The following is a 17,153-nucleotide window of genomic DNA, read 5'->3' as shown; positions in this document are numbered from 1 at the left end:
TTTGCAGTCCATAAACCATTGGGTTCTTCTAAGTTTTTTTTAGGATACACCGAGTTATGTTGTAGAAGGCATCCTGGGTGCTCACCTAGGCGCGCGAGTCGCCCAAGGGGACCCTAGAAAAAAAGGTGCCTAAGGCGCTAAATTACATGTATTTTTGCTGTTTTCTATGAAAAAGCATCCACCGTTCAGTTTTATTTGATAGTTTAATTTTTCAGAAAATCTAGTCGACTCTTTTCTTACTTCTCCATTGCTGCACCTGACCTAAGCTCCCAATTAATTCAAGTTCAATTTTCAACGACTCTCGTAACCACCGCTATCTCCCCTTCCTCTTCTTGATTAAAGTTATAACGAGTTCTTCATGTAAACTGCAAGAAGAGTTTTCACAGATGAAGCTAAGAGATTTCATTACTATTGGTGCATGCTTATTCACCATTTTGTTTTATCACCAAAACACCACCACCGAGAGAAAGAACCCTAGAGGTAGATTTTGAGACACTAAGAAATTCAAGTATAAACCCTTCAAAGTTGGTTTTACAATTTCTGAGCAGAAAAATCAGGTTAAAATTAAACTTATTATTTGTTTTTGTTTTTGATTTTTTAGTAAATTTGTGAACAATATATTTTGTTGAATTCTAATTTTTTCAGTTAGATTTGTATCTTTAAAGATCCTACTTGTGAAGTGGTTTTGACTAGCGGGCAATGTTAGGGCGATTAGGTTTCGACTACTGGGCAATGCTAGGTCGATTAGGATGAAAGAGATTCTCTAACACTCGGATAGCTAGATTTATAATTTTGAGCTTGTTGAAGCTTCGCATAGGACGAGGAAACAAGCTTGGTTATACTTTACGGCTGCCTTTTCTTTAGTAAAGTACCACACTGTGCAATTAGTATGTTTGCATACCTCTAGTTTTTGTGAATCATTGTGAAAAATATGCAGTGCCTTCACAAATATGTACGCACTCTGAAATGTCCTTAGTACCTAAATGCCTAGCACTTTGAAGTGTCCATATAAGTTACCTTTCTCTGCTTGGTAAACCTAAGATTTTTGCAAAGATTTAACTACTAGATCTCTTCTTTTTTTTATTAAAAGAATACAAAGGAATTAGTTTTCTGTCTTCACTATGAATTGCACTTAAAACCGAGGTCTTTTGTTGTTGTACCTTGAAGTTCATCTGCTATTGTAGAATTCATTACCTTCTGCATCTTTAAAGGTACAAATCCAACTGAACTTCTAAGACGCAGATTCACCATTTGTGCCTTTAAAGATAAAAATCTAACTGAAAAATCAGAAATTAACAAAACATATCATTCATAAATTGGCCTCGAATCAAAAGCAAAACAAGTAATAAGTTTGGGTTTTACTTGATTCTTCTTATCAGAAATTGCAAAATCAACTTTCGAAGGTCTATATTAGAGTTTCTTAGTCTCAAAATCTACCCTTTGGGGTTTGCAAATTCAATGGGGAAATCGATTTGGATTATGGAAAAGTTGCATGTATAATGGGGTAAGTGATATTTCTCTCCCTTTTTTGGTTAGTACTCAGTTGGAATAAGTTGTGGTCATATCCAAACAAACAAGGATCAGTTTTCGAATCACTCAATGCAGTAGGTATGTATGTGGATCCGACCTCTAGATTAAGTTACTCCTGTATAATTAATCACCAAGATATTTACTAGATGAATATGGATCTCGCAGCACAGCACCACATCTTACCATGTGTGATTTGTCTGTTAGAGATGCAGTAGTATTTTGCCTCCAACTGTTTCTTGATTTGATTAACCAATTAAGATAAACCATAAGAATCTTTTGACCCCGAACTGTGTGTTGTTTCTTGACTTGATTTGATTCTGTGTGGAAATGATACCTTACACCAATTTAATGAACTCTTTTAGTTGTATTAATATATGTAGCATTTTTTACCTGTGTAAACAGTTCCCGGTCTTAAACAACTACATGATAGGAAGGCGAGACAAGAAAAGGCACTTCAAATAGTCGGCATTATTTGTCCACGGCTTTCAGACATGACTGAACATAGATCTGGAGAGGTAGTAGCAGGCGATGTTATGCATCTTACAGGTGCAAATGGGATTGTTGAGTTTATCTCGGAGCTAATCAATTCCAATCCATATCTAGTAAGTTTCATCGGTAAAAATGGAAGAGGTCTAAACGGCTGTATTTTATCACTAAATTTAAGAAAAGTAAAAAAAAAATGTCAAAGTTGTATTTTATCGGGGTTTGAAATGGTGGTGGTGGTTCTCATCGGATATTGATGTCTGCATATCTTTGCAAATGCTTACAGTTAAGCCCATTCACATTGCCAGTGATGTTGGGGACAAGATATCTGTGGAAATTTGGAAAACAAAATACATCTGGTTTTTCCCTAGTGAATGGATTCATTTAAAAGCATTTTCAAAGTCAACAATCAAAAATGTTGTAGCATAACTTTAAATAACTCTAAACCATAATTTCAATGACTCTTTGCAATGCTCTCTTCATGTAAAATTCAAATTTTGAATCTTCCCAACAAGTAAATTAAACACTTCCAAATATGCAGAGAGAATGTGGGCACTGGGGTATGTCAACATCACAGTTGAACTCGAGCATGAGGAAAATAAATCAACTTTTGATAACAGAGGTTATGCTCAAGAAATTAGAGAACATATAATTTTGATTTCTGGGCATGAATGTCTTTTGCATTTGGAAATGGGGGTACCAATTTTTCTTCGGGATTTCATTTTAAACGGCAATTTTATTTTCGCCCCCTCCCTTGAAACTAGAAAAGAATGGGCTTCTTATCTGGGCTTTCACCAGATGGAGTCTCTTTTGCTGCTTCTTCTGGAATTTCTTCTATCTCCTAGATTCTCCGATGGAAAATTTCTTGTTTGGTCCTAAGCCCATAAGGTTATTTATAGCAGGGTCCAACTAGATTTTACTCTTATTCTAGGGTCCAAAATTATTTGAAAACATGGAAATGACTAATATACCCCACTTTTTAAGTACGTGTGAAATAATATACTTCTACCAAATCGGGATTTTATTTATCTGGAGGTCCAAATTTAATTAAAACATATAAAGGACCAAAGATTTGAGTACATAACTGCTACACTGTTTACAAATTTGAGTACATATCTGCCACACTGCTTACAAATATGAGTACATATTTGCTACACTACTTAGGAATCTGAGTACTCCTCAATTCACTTTACTTTATTGCAGCACCAGCACCTCTGCAGTCAACCATTCACCACTGCCTTCAGCTCAATCTTCTCAGTAATCTTCTATCTTGCTGCATCACAATCTTCTTAGCTTAAACCACAACTGCAACAGCTACATCAACATCATTGTCATTTCAATTCAGCTGCAACACAGACTTGTTCTTCTTTCCTGTTTAAACAACACTACCATCTTCATAAACCCATTGAGACGAACATCTCATCCACTGATTTTGTTCACAGTAATCACCACCTACAATTCCTCCTCTATCTCATCTGTATCTTCATTTTACATCAGCAACCCAACCTTCTATGTTCCTCCAAATCCATTTGCAGCACACCTTCTTTCAAACACACATCACAACCAATTTGTAACTTCATCAAGACCACCACCAATTTCATAAGCTTGCAAATATGAACCAACAATAACTCCTGTTCCTATCATTCAAAATATGTCATTTCTTGCAATAAGTTCTGAACTGCAGCTCCAGATCATCTCCATATCCAATTCCAGTACTGAATCAAACGTAACAAAGAGCATCTATTTCAGTATTTCATACACGTACTGAATCAAACATAATAAGGAGCACTTCCTATCAGTATGCGATATATGTACTGAAGATTCATGAACTACAAATCAACAGTATGACAACAACAGGTGACAGATCTATGAAAAATAAGAGAATCGAAAGACATATAGTATTTCACATAAGTACTGAAGGGTAAGACTAAAAAAGGAGCAAAAACACAGCAAATAGCACTTCCTATCAGTATTATACATACATACTCATGGATCGAACCAAAAATATTGGAAAAACTTCAAATAAAACAAAATTAGAAGAGTTTTGTATCAGTACGCTATATATGTACTGTCGATTCATACACGAAAAACAACTGTAACAGACCTAAAAACCATAAAAGCGTCAATCAAATCGATTTGATTATCAGAATACAATCAAAAAAAAAAATCAAATGAAGAAAAACCGAACAAAATAATCAAACAAGATGATTAGAAAGCATACCTGGAAACAGAAAACAAATATTCTCCTCGTAAATCATAACGATGCACCATCTTGTTCTTCTTCTTTTTCTTAAAAGTAGACTAGGTTTCTGTCAGTACGGGATATAAGTAGTGTTGGTTCATACACAACAATCAGCTGCATGTCAAAAATAATTAACGAATCCGTGAAAAAACGGTATTGAAACACTTCTATTTCACTATTCCATATATGTACTTCTGAATCAAATAAAAAAAGGTCTTCAAAACTAGGTTTTTGTCAGTACTGCAGATATGTACTGTTGGTTCATACACAAAAATAAACCGAAACACATCTAAAACCAACAAAATGAAACTGATATGATCAGATCTAGTGAAGAAATTGACAAAAAACATGATTATCCATATAGATCTGAACTATTTTTTAATAAAATAAAATAAACAATCAAACAAGGAGATCAAAACATAATCAAACATCCATTAAACGATTAATATTAGAAGCCCTAAAATAAACATTACTAGATGAAAATTGATTATAAAAAAAAAACTAGACTAACATTAACAGTAAGAAAATCAACCTATATATCTTGCAAAAATCTTCATCGGAGGAGTTCTTCTATAATATACAAAATGATAGCTTTGGGATCGAATTGGCGACTCAATTAACGAAATCAAAAAGATCTCCAGCGTGAAAGCTTCTTTGGAGCAAAACCAAAAATTGAAAGAGAAGGTGACGATAACAACCAGGAGCTTAAATATCTACAGGTGGAAGGTTAATTTGGGAATTTCGAAATTACGCATTACCGGTCCCGCACGTGTACCGGCCCAGGGAATAAAATTTTTGGTCCAATTTTCTCTTTTTCCTTTTATTATGGACCTCTGGTTACTGGGTTTTAGTGGGTGGACCTGCCATTAAATAATACTACCATAATAGCACCTATTGGTAATTCCTACTTCTCCAATCTTATTTTTTCAATGATATTGAATATCTCTTTCATGGATATCTCCAGAATTGAAATCCATGCATTGTCTAAAACATGGTGCACGTATGTTAATAGACTCGTCAAAAAGGAAGAACAAGTTGCGTTTAACAGAAGAATAATACCGGGAAATTTTCCGTGTGTCTAACATGTAATTTCAGACCTGTGAGACCAGATGACAATAAAATCTCAGACAAATTGATAACCAGGCCTTCCATGCTGCTGCCAAGATGAGAAAATTTAATATCATCAAAGTATGTACTGTTAGATAATAAAATTAGTATTTATGGTCATAATAATCTTATAAGAAGAGATAAATACAGAAACATTTCACTGAGTTACTTGACTCAGAGGTGTGTTTCAGTACTAATCCCTACTTTTTATGAGATCATACACCGTGCAACACCATACTTGATGATATTAGATTTCTTTTCTTGCAACTTCTTCTGATTTCTGGTTTTGAAGTTAAAGGCTAAATTTTAGAAGAAATGATAAAAGCGCACCCCTCAGAAGAACGCAAAACTTGGTCGTACACGACCACTTTGTTTACAAGACTCACATTGCTCTCACGCACGCCCACCTTATTACTACTCACTTGGACACTTTTGAGTGTCTCCCCGATTACAAGTTTCAACTGAATACACTACTGTTTATTTAGAAGACTCAAGACTCTAGCCATTAACATTTCTTTTTCATTTAGTTACCGACTTTTGTTAATTTGCAAGTGCTAATTAGTTTTAATCCATTTTGCTAATTTCAAATGTAGACTTCATAGTTTTCAAGAATAAATAAATGTAGGTAAACTTCATTTTGCTCGTCATTGCTTTATTGCTTGGACGTATTTCTGCTCTCTCATATAGGCGTCATAGTCGATACATGAAGACATTTAAAAGTGTGTTAATTTGGATGGTCATTCATACTTGACAGTTAAGTAGGAAATTGATTTTTTTTTTCATCCCATTTTGGATGGCATAATATAAACTCATTGCATATTAACAACGCTAGTTAGCTCTCTAAGAATAGAGGGAAATCCAAAAAGTGTATCATTCCTTGAAATGGTACTGACATGATTTATCGCACCCTTTTGAAGTTTTGGTTATTGACAAGCATGTCACCCTCCAGGACGTGGAATACATTCACTACCAACTAAATTATCAATGATCTAAACCTACAGGTATTCATGCCAATTGTACTTCATGATTCTGAGTTATCCTCTACTCATGTTGCAGTTTTTATAGAACTATTACTCATCTACAAGTCTTGATTAATTAATTATGGACAAAATTGAACAGAGGGATGAAGTACGTACTATTACTCTGTTGATTTGTTTTAACCCACATAGTAGAATTTTACTAGTTAAGGACGAATTTTACCATACAAGTGGGTGGTAAAAAACGCTGGGTCCTTTGGTGCAGGAAACTGCATTTACGTCGGCCACAACAAATCTATCAAGTCATCTTGAAAATTTTAGATGTGTTTGCTCTTTGACGTGCTTCATAATATATCAAAACCTTCTTATCAACAACATGGAGAGAAACCCCATGGTATAACTGAACCGAATGATAATTCATACCATTTCGTTTCGTTTGGATCAAATCAAATAGCATGAAGACGAGTTATCTGCTTTTTCCTTTATGCTTCCTTTGACCTTCTTGTCGGCAATAGTGTTCGCGCGGTTGTTCGTATCGGTCATATACTTTTCGTCTCTCGTTGTGTTGATTATCATCTACTTGTAATTTCTCATCAATATTACCTAATGGTTGCTCTTGCCTAGCATCTCTTTGATTAGATTTACTTGTCTTGATAAACTTTTGTTTGTCCTTTACCAACAGGATATATCACTCCAATCTGTTTCTAGCGCCAAAATGTAGTTGCAGGAAATCCTACAACCATATCCATTCAAAATTAAGTAACATTCTAGGAAATCATAGTGAAAATCATTTGTTTTTTCATCGAGATCCTAAGGTTGAATACAAGATAATACAAAGACTTTTCTTGCTCTCCAAATAAACTTTCTCTCTCCTAATTTCTTGTCTAACACTCACTCTAGAGATCCCCATTATACAGTTTCTTTCCCTTTATATAAGGTGATACATAGTGGATGACAGCTAATAGATCCCCTATTTTCGGAATCACTGTGCGTTACAATCGCTCATATACATTTGCTCCGCTTTACACTTTCGCATAGATCATCACACTTTACTCATGACTATGCTAACATCATTGAATATGTCATCCTATTTTTATTATGTGCGATGATCTTCACTTATGTTGGACGGCCTTTACTTAGCACAAATATGGAATGTGCGATATTTCACTCCTACAAATGCTATATATCATTAACTGACATAAGAATTACAAGGAAGATCAGATAACAAAGTATTATTATTTTACACATGAATCTCAACATGAAGATCGACAATCGATCTCTTCCATATGGCTCCATTTCCTACAAATATTACTCGTAAATGCCTGAAAACCGAAGTGCTCAGCTAGGTCTGGAGTTAGAGCAACTGCAGTGGTGCGAGTATAACCAAAGATCAAAGACCAAAAAAAACGACTAAATTTGAGTTTAGTCTGGTGTGTGACGCTACGGTGGAAGACTAAATTTGATCGAGCGTAACACTGTGCATCCGCCCGTTGTTTTAAAAAAAAAAAAAAAAAATTGGGGCGGACGATTAAATCTCCGCCCGTCCCATGGTGCAGTCAAAGTAATCTTATGGGGCGGAGGTGTAAACGTCCGCCCCATACAAAATTGAAAAAAAAAAAAATGGCGCGGAGATTAAATTTACGCCTGGTGTGGGGCGTAATCTAAATGTACGCCTGATGTGGGGCGTAGCCTTCAGGTCCCGCGCGATCAAATTTGGGTTTAGTCTTGGTCCCAGACCAAATATAGTCTGAAATATAGTCGATGGTCAGGATTTAATCGATAGTCCGTCCCACTACGTCTCGTTAATAAACCAAATATTTGGGTTTAGTCGCCCACTGTGGATGCTCTTAGGCCCCTAAGGCCTATAGAGGCCCACCTTGGCCTACATATTATAGACCCTGGATTTTGAACCCTCCGACATATTTAAGTATCATTCAATCTCTCCTCAACTAATCAACTAGGGTTTCTGTGTGTTTTATTTGTCATGGCCGATTCTCTACCGGAAGAGATCATAATAAACATCCTTTCACGTTTCCTTACTGAATCGCTATTGATATGCTCGTTAATCTGTAAAACTTGGCGATATCTCATCTATAATGACAAGTTGTGCAGTTATGTTATTCATTTGTTTGAAGCAAGGTTTTCCGAGAACAAAACCAGTAACTCTAAAAAAATGGTTCAACAAAGTGGTGGCTCAACCAAGTAGTGGCTCCAAACCACATGTGAAATGTGTGACAGAGGTTAGATTTAGGGTGTGTAGTTCAATAATTGGTAAGGTTTTCATATGTTAAACACAGCAAAAAACATGAATACAACTTTACAGTTAGCAGCTAAGCTTAAAAGTCCCCTCACATCTTACAAGATACACGATGCTGCCCATACAAAACGGAGGCTCCGGAAACTCTTCCTGGACTAACTGATCCTGGAAATTCTATGGCTTCTTCTTCCCTTATGTTTTCATTTTTATTTTTTTGATCATTGTTTCTGTATGTCTTCCCTACAAAATAACCTATCATCTGGGAATGGTTGTTGACTCTGTGCTCTGTACATAACATTCCTATAGAAAATTGGGTAGCCGTCTCCCATCTATGCCTCTCTTAAACCCGTTCGTTCATTGTTTAATAAATAGCAAGCTAATTTTTATTTTTTTTCTGTGTAATATTTTCATGTCAGGTTCATCCATTCTACCGAATTTAAAATGTGAAACTGCTGTGGATCCGTGGACTTTATTTTTTGACCGGGAAAAAATGTCCTAGAACTTCCCACAAGTCATGTTTCATACAAACTGACTGTAGAATCTGTTTGTGTGTTCTTATATACAAGTTCATAATATTGACTATTGAATATATATCTTGGTGTTTGGTGAATATATATTTGATGTTTTTGCTACGGTATCGTTATGGTGATATGTGATATGGCAGATTAGCAGCAACACTCTTAGCCATGAACATGAAAAAGTTAGCGTTTGCCGACGTGCAACGCACGTGCACTCTACTTGTTTAGATTAATTGTGCTTCACTTTGCGAAGCTTTTGAAATAAAAAATGATTCATCCACCAAGTTTTTTCTAAAAATTGTGTGGAGTGGTCTCACCGTTAAGATAGAAGAACTCTACCTTTATCTTGCTTTATAACATTTACAATCTAGATAAAAGCACCTCCTTATAAGAATTTCAGTTGGCAACGAAAGGTCAAGAACTGATACATCAGAATTCACGTTCAAGTGTTCAATATATCTCATGTAGGTGCCAAGACATTTACAGTGTGTTTATTGGATGGTCAGTTGTACTTGACAGCTCTAAGTAGGAAATTGAATTTTTTTTTTTAAAATCCCTTTTCGGATGACATAATATAAACTCATTGGATATTAATAAGTAGGAATTACCAATAGGTACTATTATAGTGATATTAGTTAGTGTCAGGTCCACCCACTAAAGCCCAGTAACTAGAGGTCCATAATAAAAAGAAAACATAAAAATTGACCCAATTTTTTAATCCCAGGTCCTGTACACGTGCGGGACAAATCATGTGAAATTTTCAAATACCTAAACTAGCCTTTCAATCCTACATATATTTAAGCAGCCTATTTCAAAGTTTCTAAAAAAAAATACCAGCGAATTCAGATCCAGTTCTGCTCTCTTTCTTCTTCTCGCTTTCGGACTAGGGTTTCTGAAGATTTCTTTAGTGATTTTAAGAGGTATGTTGCTTAATCTTTTCTATTTTCTTCTTTCTGCTACAGTTTCATGGAGATCGGTTGTGTTCTGTTTGTTTTTTATGAATCTTGTTCGTATTTATTCAGTTATTTGGTTAGATTGTTAAGTTTTTAGCTTATTTCGCTTTCGATTTGATTATCTTTCAGTTTTCTTTTCAAAATCAGGTTTGTTTTCACTTTCAGATCGTATTATCCAGCAGTACATATATGACATACTCATTGTTTCTGCTACAGTTTTTGAATCATGTTTAAGATTTGAATTTTGGATCATGGAGATCGGTTGTGTTTTGTTTTTTTTTTTATGAATCTTGTTCGTATTTATTCAGTTATTTGGTTAGATTGTTAAGTTTTTAGCTTATTTTAGATTTCGATTTGATTATCTTTCTGTTTTCTTTTCAAAATCAGTTTTGTTTTCACTTTCAGATCGTATTATCCACCAGTACATATATGACATACTCATTGTTTCTGGTACAGTTTTTGAATCATGTTTAAGATTTGAATTTTGGTTCATTGAGATCGGTTGTGTTCTGTTTGTTTTTTATGAATCTTGTTCGTATTTATTCAGTTATTTGGTTAGATTGTTAAGTTTTTAGCTTATTTTAGCTTTCGATTTGATTATCTTTCTGTTTTGTTTTCAAAATCAGGTTTGTTTTCACTTTTAGATCGTATTATCTAGCAGTACATATATGACATACTCATTGTTTCTGCTCTTAGATTTTGTTTCTTGCATAGATCTCTCACTTTTTTTAGTTTGACCCATCAGTACGTATGTGAAATACCGTATTACGTGCTTCGATTCTGCTGTTTCTCCTAGATTCTTAATTATTCTTTGTCATGCAGTTGATTTTGTAGTTCATGAATCTGCAGTACATATATGGATACTCATAGAAACTGCTCTTAGAATCTGTTTCTTGCATAGATCTCTCACTTTTTTTAATTTGACCCATCAGTACGTATGTGAAATACTGTATTTTAATACTATTACATCTTTGTCACATTTGCAGGTTCAAAACATGTCTGATGCAGAGTGTTCCAATCCAAATACCTACTGCTATGCATACATTTATTATAAGCATCATCATTTTGCTCACCTGGTTACTTTTAAGTCTAGTATTGATGACCTGAAATTTCTTATTTGTGAAAACTGGAGAACCTTGAACCCTTCTGAGATTATCATCACTTATGTTGAGAATGGTGTTAAGTGCCTGTGATTGCTGACTTTCAACTTCATGGTCTCGCTGCCTTGCATTTTTCAAAGAAATCGGCGTTCTTTGAGCTGCATGTGGATTTTCTTTCTGCTGGTGGATGTAGTTCCTCTACATTCAGCGACGTCAACAACAATTCAGAACTGATTAGGGAAGATAGAGATAGTTATGAAACTGATGGAAAAGAAATTGTTAAACCTCTTCTGTCCGATGGGTGGGAGAATGTTTTTGATGATCCGAACAAGCTTTTTCGTGGTGGTGTTGATGCTGTTCGGTTGGCCTGTCAAAAGTATTGTTTGAAGACTGGGTATCGCGTAACAAAGGTGAAGAATGATCGTGAAAGGTTCACAATGAAATGCAGTAAAGTCCTATGCACTTGGATGATCCATGCAGTTGCTATTGATTCTACTTGCGATGTTTTTAGGATAAAAAAGTATGTTGGGAGGCACACTTGTGGAGCTGGTGTCAAGTTGAGAAGTCCTAAAGTATCGAAGAAGCTGGTACACAACCTTATTCATGATCATGTGATGCACAACCCACTTATCAAGCCTCGCGAAATTTAAGATTATATAAAAGTTGGTTCTGGTGTTAATATCAAATATCACCATGCATATCATGGTTTGGAACGGTCACACCATGAAATTTTTGGGAATGATGTAAAGTCTTACTCTGATCTGGTTTGGTGGGTGAATTCATTGAAAGAAACAAATCCTGTCTCTTATGTGGATTTCAGTTTAACGATGCAACTCAGACATTTGAAAGGTTATTCATTGCAATAGGCGCTTGTATTGAAGGTTATAGACTTTGTCGACCAATGATTTTTGTTGATGCAACTTTTCTGACCGGGATATTTAGAGGTACCCTTATGGCTGCTACTTGTCTGAATGAGAATCAAGGCAAGTGCTCTTTGTTACGTTTTAATTGTTAATGTTTACAAGTTATTCACTGCTTTTAATCGTTGGAACTTTTTGAGTATACCATTTATGTACTGAAAAGGTATAGTGTCTAACACACACTAATTCATATATGTAAGCATATGACCTTTTCTTGAGTACAATATGTCCATTATGTACTGGAAATTCTTAGTCTATTTTCCAGTACATAATATATGTTACGTCTATTAATATAGCAACGTATTTAGTGACAGTATATAATATATGTACTGTTTGTTTTTTGCAGGTTTTTATCCGCTAGCCTTTGCATTGGTCCCAGGAGAGGATGTTGACAATTGGGATTGGTTTATGTGCAATCTTAGCAACATTGTTGATGACCGTCCTATCACCTTTATGTCTGATCGTCATGAAGGATTGTTGAGGGCTATTCCTAAACACTTTCCTACTTCCCATCATGGCTATTGTTACTACCACTTGCAAGGAAACTTACCAATCAGGAAATCGGACGAGAAGTACAAAGAAGTTATGGCTTGTTTCAAAAAAGCAACTTATGCTCTCACACCAGCAAGATATGAAGAAGCACTAATGGAAATGGAGTTTATGGGAAGGCCTGGGGTTGCTGAGAATTGACACAATATGCCTAGGGAACATTGGTCCAGCGCGTTCTTCACTGTCTGTAGATTTGGTCAGACTACATCAAGCGCTGATGAGTCCTTCAATAATTGGATTCGGAAAGACAAGAGGTTGCCTGCCTGCGCCCTCGTTGACATGATCAGGTTTGTGTGTGTTTTTTTGTTGTTGGTGTTTTCTTTGTTTTTGGTTCATTTTTTTTTTGTTCAAAATTTATTACAGGTGTTCTTTTTGTTCCATTCATAGGTTACGCGTTATGGAGTTGATGAATGAACGTCGCGAAATGAGTCTTTTGATGGACCCAGAGAAGCTCACTCCTACCTACGAGGCGTTACTTAAAGAACATATTCAAATTAGTCGAGTTTGGAATGTTACTCAGTCATCTGCGTATGAGTATGAGATTCATTCGCCTAGGTTAGCTTTATCCCATAAAACAACTTTTACTGTACTATAGCATACATGTAGGAGTGAATCATATGTTTTGCTTTTTTGTATTTGTTTGCAGTGCTGCATATATGTACTGCTTTTAAGTTATTTGTGCTGAAAAGATTTTTATGCATCTGCAGGTCTCACACTGTTGATCTGCTGAACAAGACTTGCACCTGCCAAAGATGGCGTTTTTATGGTTTTCCATGCTCTCATGCTACAGCAGCTATTTCTGCCAAGGGTGATCGATACGTAGATTATATCGAAGACTACTTCAAAGTTACAAATTTTCAGCAGCTGTATTCAATTGCTATCAGACCAATCCCCAACTACAACAGGCCAGAGCAATATCTGCCAGAGGATACTATTTTTCCACCCCATCCACGAGTTCCACCAGGTAGGCCAAAGGGAAATCGTATCAAGAATGCATGGGAGAAAGCTAGGAAGTCCGTCCGTTGTTCCAACTGCAAGAAGAAAACTCCCCACAACAAGGCAACGTGCACTGTCATTCCTTCATACCCATGAGTTTTAGATTTTCAGTTCTCCCTTATTAGTTCTATTGGTCACAATGCAGATTATGTTTTGCGCATCATTTTAAACACTTTTGTTCGCTTTTTTTAGAGTGCTGAAATTATGTACTGTTTGATATCTTTCTGGGACAAGGTACTTTGTGCTCATTTAAGACTCTTTTAATGGTACTTTGTACTGCATTATCCACTGTCAATATTATTGGTTTTTCAGGTCGATTTCCAAGTTTGTTCAAGACTTTATGAGCACAACTATTATGTACTGTGTGTTCAATTAAGACACACCAAACAAAGAGACCAGCTCTGAGATTCATGTTCTCTCCCATCATGATTAACAAATTTAGAGAGTCATATTCTTCAATTGAATCTAATAGCTGGTCTATGTTACATAAGACACACCAAAACACTTCATACTATGGACTTTTATCATCCAACATGTCAACATTTTTATAAAGCCAAACAATTGTACATAGATTAAACACAAACACCATAGTTTCGAGAACAATTGTTATCAAAATAAATAAGAATAATTACTAAACTTTGATATTGTCTAAAACAAACTAGCAAACTCTGAATATGTTCTTTATGATAACTTCTAATATGCAGTCCTAATTTATATAAGCACTGTCTTAAAAACCTTTTGGAGCATGAATATTCCATCTCTCCTCAGGAGGAGATGTTGTTGAGAGTAAGTCGCATGCTAAAGAGATCCTCTTCTTATGCATTTTTTCCTTTAGTTCTTTTGGGTCTCCCAAGCTCATTCGAACTCCATCAATTACTTCCTCCTTTGCAACTTTCTTCATGATGTGCATGATATATATTGCACAATCTGGATAGTCTCCCTGTTGAGGTGTTGGGTAACTAATCATCTTTACTCTGTGTACAAGTGGAAGGCGCAGGCTCGACAAGCGTTCATTAATTTCTAAGAAGCAGTATTCTGCCATAAGATTAGCACTATCGAGACACTCGTTTTTGGATACAGCTTCCCAAGTGTTTTAGTGGAAGAATTCTCCTTTCTCGCATTCATACACAAGAAGAGTCCAATGCACATTTTGGTGTGACATTGGAATAATAATCTTCCTGGTTCCTTCCTCCATATTCCTGATGGGTAAGAAGACAACAGTGTTTGCTGCTACTTGATGTACTGGGTCACTTAAATAAAACTGAAAAGGTAGAAAAAAAAGAATTAAATTTATCAGTGTAGTAAATATGTACTGAAAATTATAGTGTAAAACACATATATGAAAGCATAATATTTGTTACAACATTAAAAAAAATTGTTTCGTTTTAGTTTCGCAGATATGCTATTCAAATTCTCAATATATAAAACAAATAAGCATGAATTCAGATTCAATGTAAAACAGTATCAGAGATATGCACTGCACTTTACAAAGACATGATGCATGTTGTTTATCGAGATAAATTGGAAAACATACCCAGCCTGTTGGATCAATGTGAAGTACTGGAATGTACTTTCTCTGTCCATTCACCGGTTGCTCATTGTGATATTCTTTTTTCAGTTGGTATTGCCAGTAATTTACAAGATCTCCCTCTAAAGCCCTGTTATGTAGAAGATCTTCAAATGTCTCTGCAGATAATATGTGATGACCAATCACAGCAGAAGCTTTCCAAGCACTGTTGCTGCAAATTCAATTATCCAAATCAATTATAAGTTTGATTATAAACGAAGTACATAAGTTTTTGTTAAAATGAAAGGGACCTATCCAAGAGAGACTCACATTGAGGTAGCTTTGTCAAAAAAGGAGAGAGAAGCGCTCTTTGTTGTGAACTCAAATCCTTATAGAACGGAGATTTCCTTAGGCTCAACAACTTGCGTGCATTCTTCACTTTTTTAGTAAGTTCTTGCAGATTTGGATCACCTTTAGCTTTTATCTTTCTCAGATTCTCTCCATCCTTTTTCTGAACTTTCTCTGTTGGGAAATATTTTTCAACTGGGTTTTCAGTTCTGGACTTTGTTTTTCGCCTTTTAGGTCCCGACAGTCCTTTGCCACTAGCAAACTCAGGATCAACTCTTTTCTGCGGGTGGCTCCGAGTTACCGGCTTCTGAGGGGTGTATGTGATTTTTGGAGTAAGTTTCTTCTCCTTGGCTGAGATAGTCGGCCTTCTCTTCTCCTTGTCCATGACTGACGTAGTCGACTTCGCTATTGGTTTGACTTCATTACTCTTTGTAGCCAGCCTATCTTCGAGTCTCTTGGCAAGTGTTACGTCATCTTCCTCTGATGTTTGACTAACTCCAGGTTCGTTATCCTTCTATATACCATAAACGTAAAAAAAACAAATGAGAGACTAAAAAAGCAAAAAAAAAAATGAACGTAATAGAACATACGTATTGTCGGATTCTTTTCAGTACAGAAGTTATGTACTTTTAGTTTCACGGAGTACATAACATATGTACTGTTGGGTTTTCCCATGTTACTGAACATATGTAACATAAGTGGTCCATGAAGTATTGATAAAGTTGTTACTTTTCACTTTTTTGGTAATTATAATTACCTTCTGTAGCTCAGAAAGAAGTTGGAGAGTCTCAGCATATGCATTAGCTTTTTCGGCGCTCATATTCTTCTTCAGTCGAGCTTCCTCTTCCTTTTCAGCATCTAAAACTGGATACTTCTGTTTGAGAATCGACAACATTAGTACATATGCTAAAGGCATCATTAAAAACAAAACATAAATTCATTAAACATAAGTATATTTAGGTACTTACAAGACTCTCTAATTGTTTAGTAAGCTATTTCTTTCTGTCATTCTTCATTTTCTTTTTCCTTTCTACTTCATTGAATGGAATGGGATCCCAAGGTTTCCTTGTTCCCTGCATTTGAAACAAAACAGACTACGAACTATTTGACAAAAAATTGATATACGTACTGCTGGTTATATGTATCAGAAGGATATATGTACTAGGTTTATAACATGTTCATACTTCTTGTTCAGGTTGCTGATCAGCTTTCAAACGAGCTTGTTCAGCTGCAGATAAAATAATTGCAGAAGCTTCATTAAGTGTAGGTGCAATAACGATTTGAGATTTCTCATCCGAGGGATCCATTTGAGCTTGATCTGATGCTCCTCTAGCAACTGGAGCTTCATTATGCGCAGGCGCAGCTGCAAGATGGATTTGAAGTGGATCAGGTGCACCTAGATCAATTGCCGGCTGTTGCACCTCTTCTCCATTTTGATCACTTGGTACTAAACCCAAGTCAAAAGCTGGTCTTGAAACTTGTGATGGAGGATCCAGATTTTTAGCATAAAATTTGTCGAAGATTTGAGAAGATTGCATTTTTTCCAAGCTTGGTAAACTACAAGTCGACGGGTACTCCAGACTAAGAATTCCTAAGGATGGATAAGGATCTCCCATAATTTCAGCTTGTAGATATTTTGAGTACTCATCGGTATAAATATCCTTCC

Source organism: Papaver somniferum, chromosome 9, assembly GCF_003573695.1.
Source record: "Papaver somniferum cultivar HN1 chromosome 9, ASM357369v1, whole genome shotgun sequence".
In the NCBI taxonomy this organism is placed as follows: domain Eukaryota; kingdom Viridiplantae; phylum Streptophyta; class Magnoliopsida; order Ranunculales; family Papaveraceae; genus Papaver; species Papaver somniferum.
The sequence above is the reverse complement of the archived record's forward strand: the minus strand, read 5'-3'. Positions refer to the sequence as shown.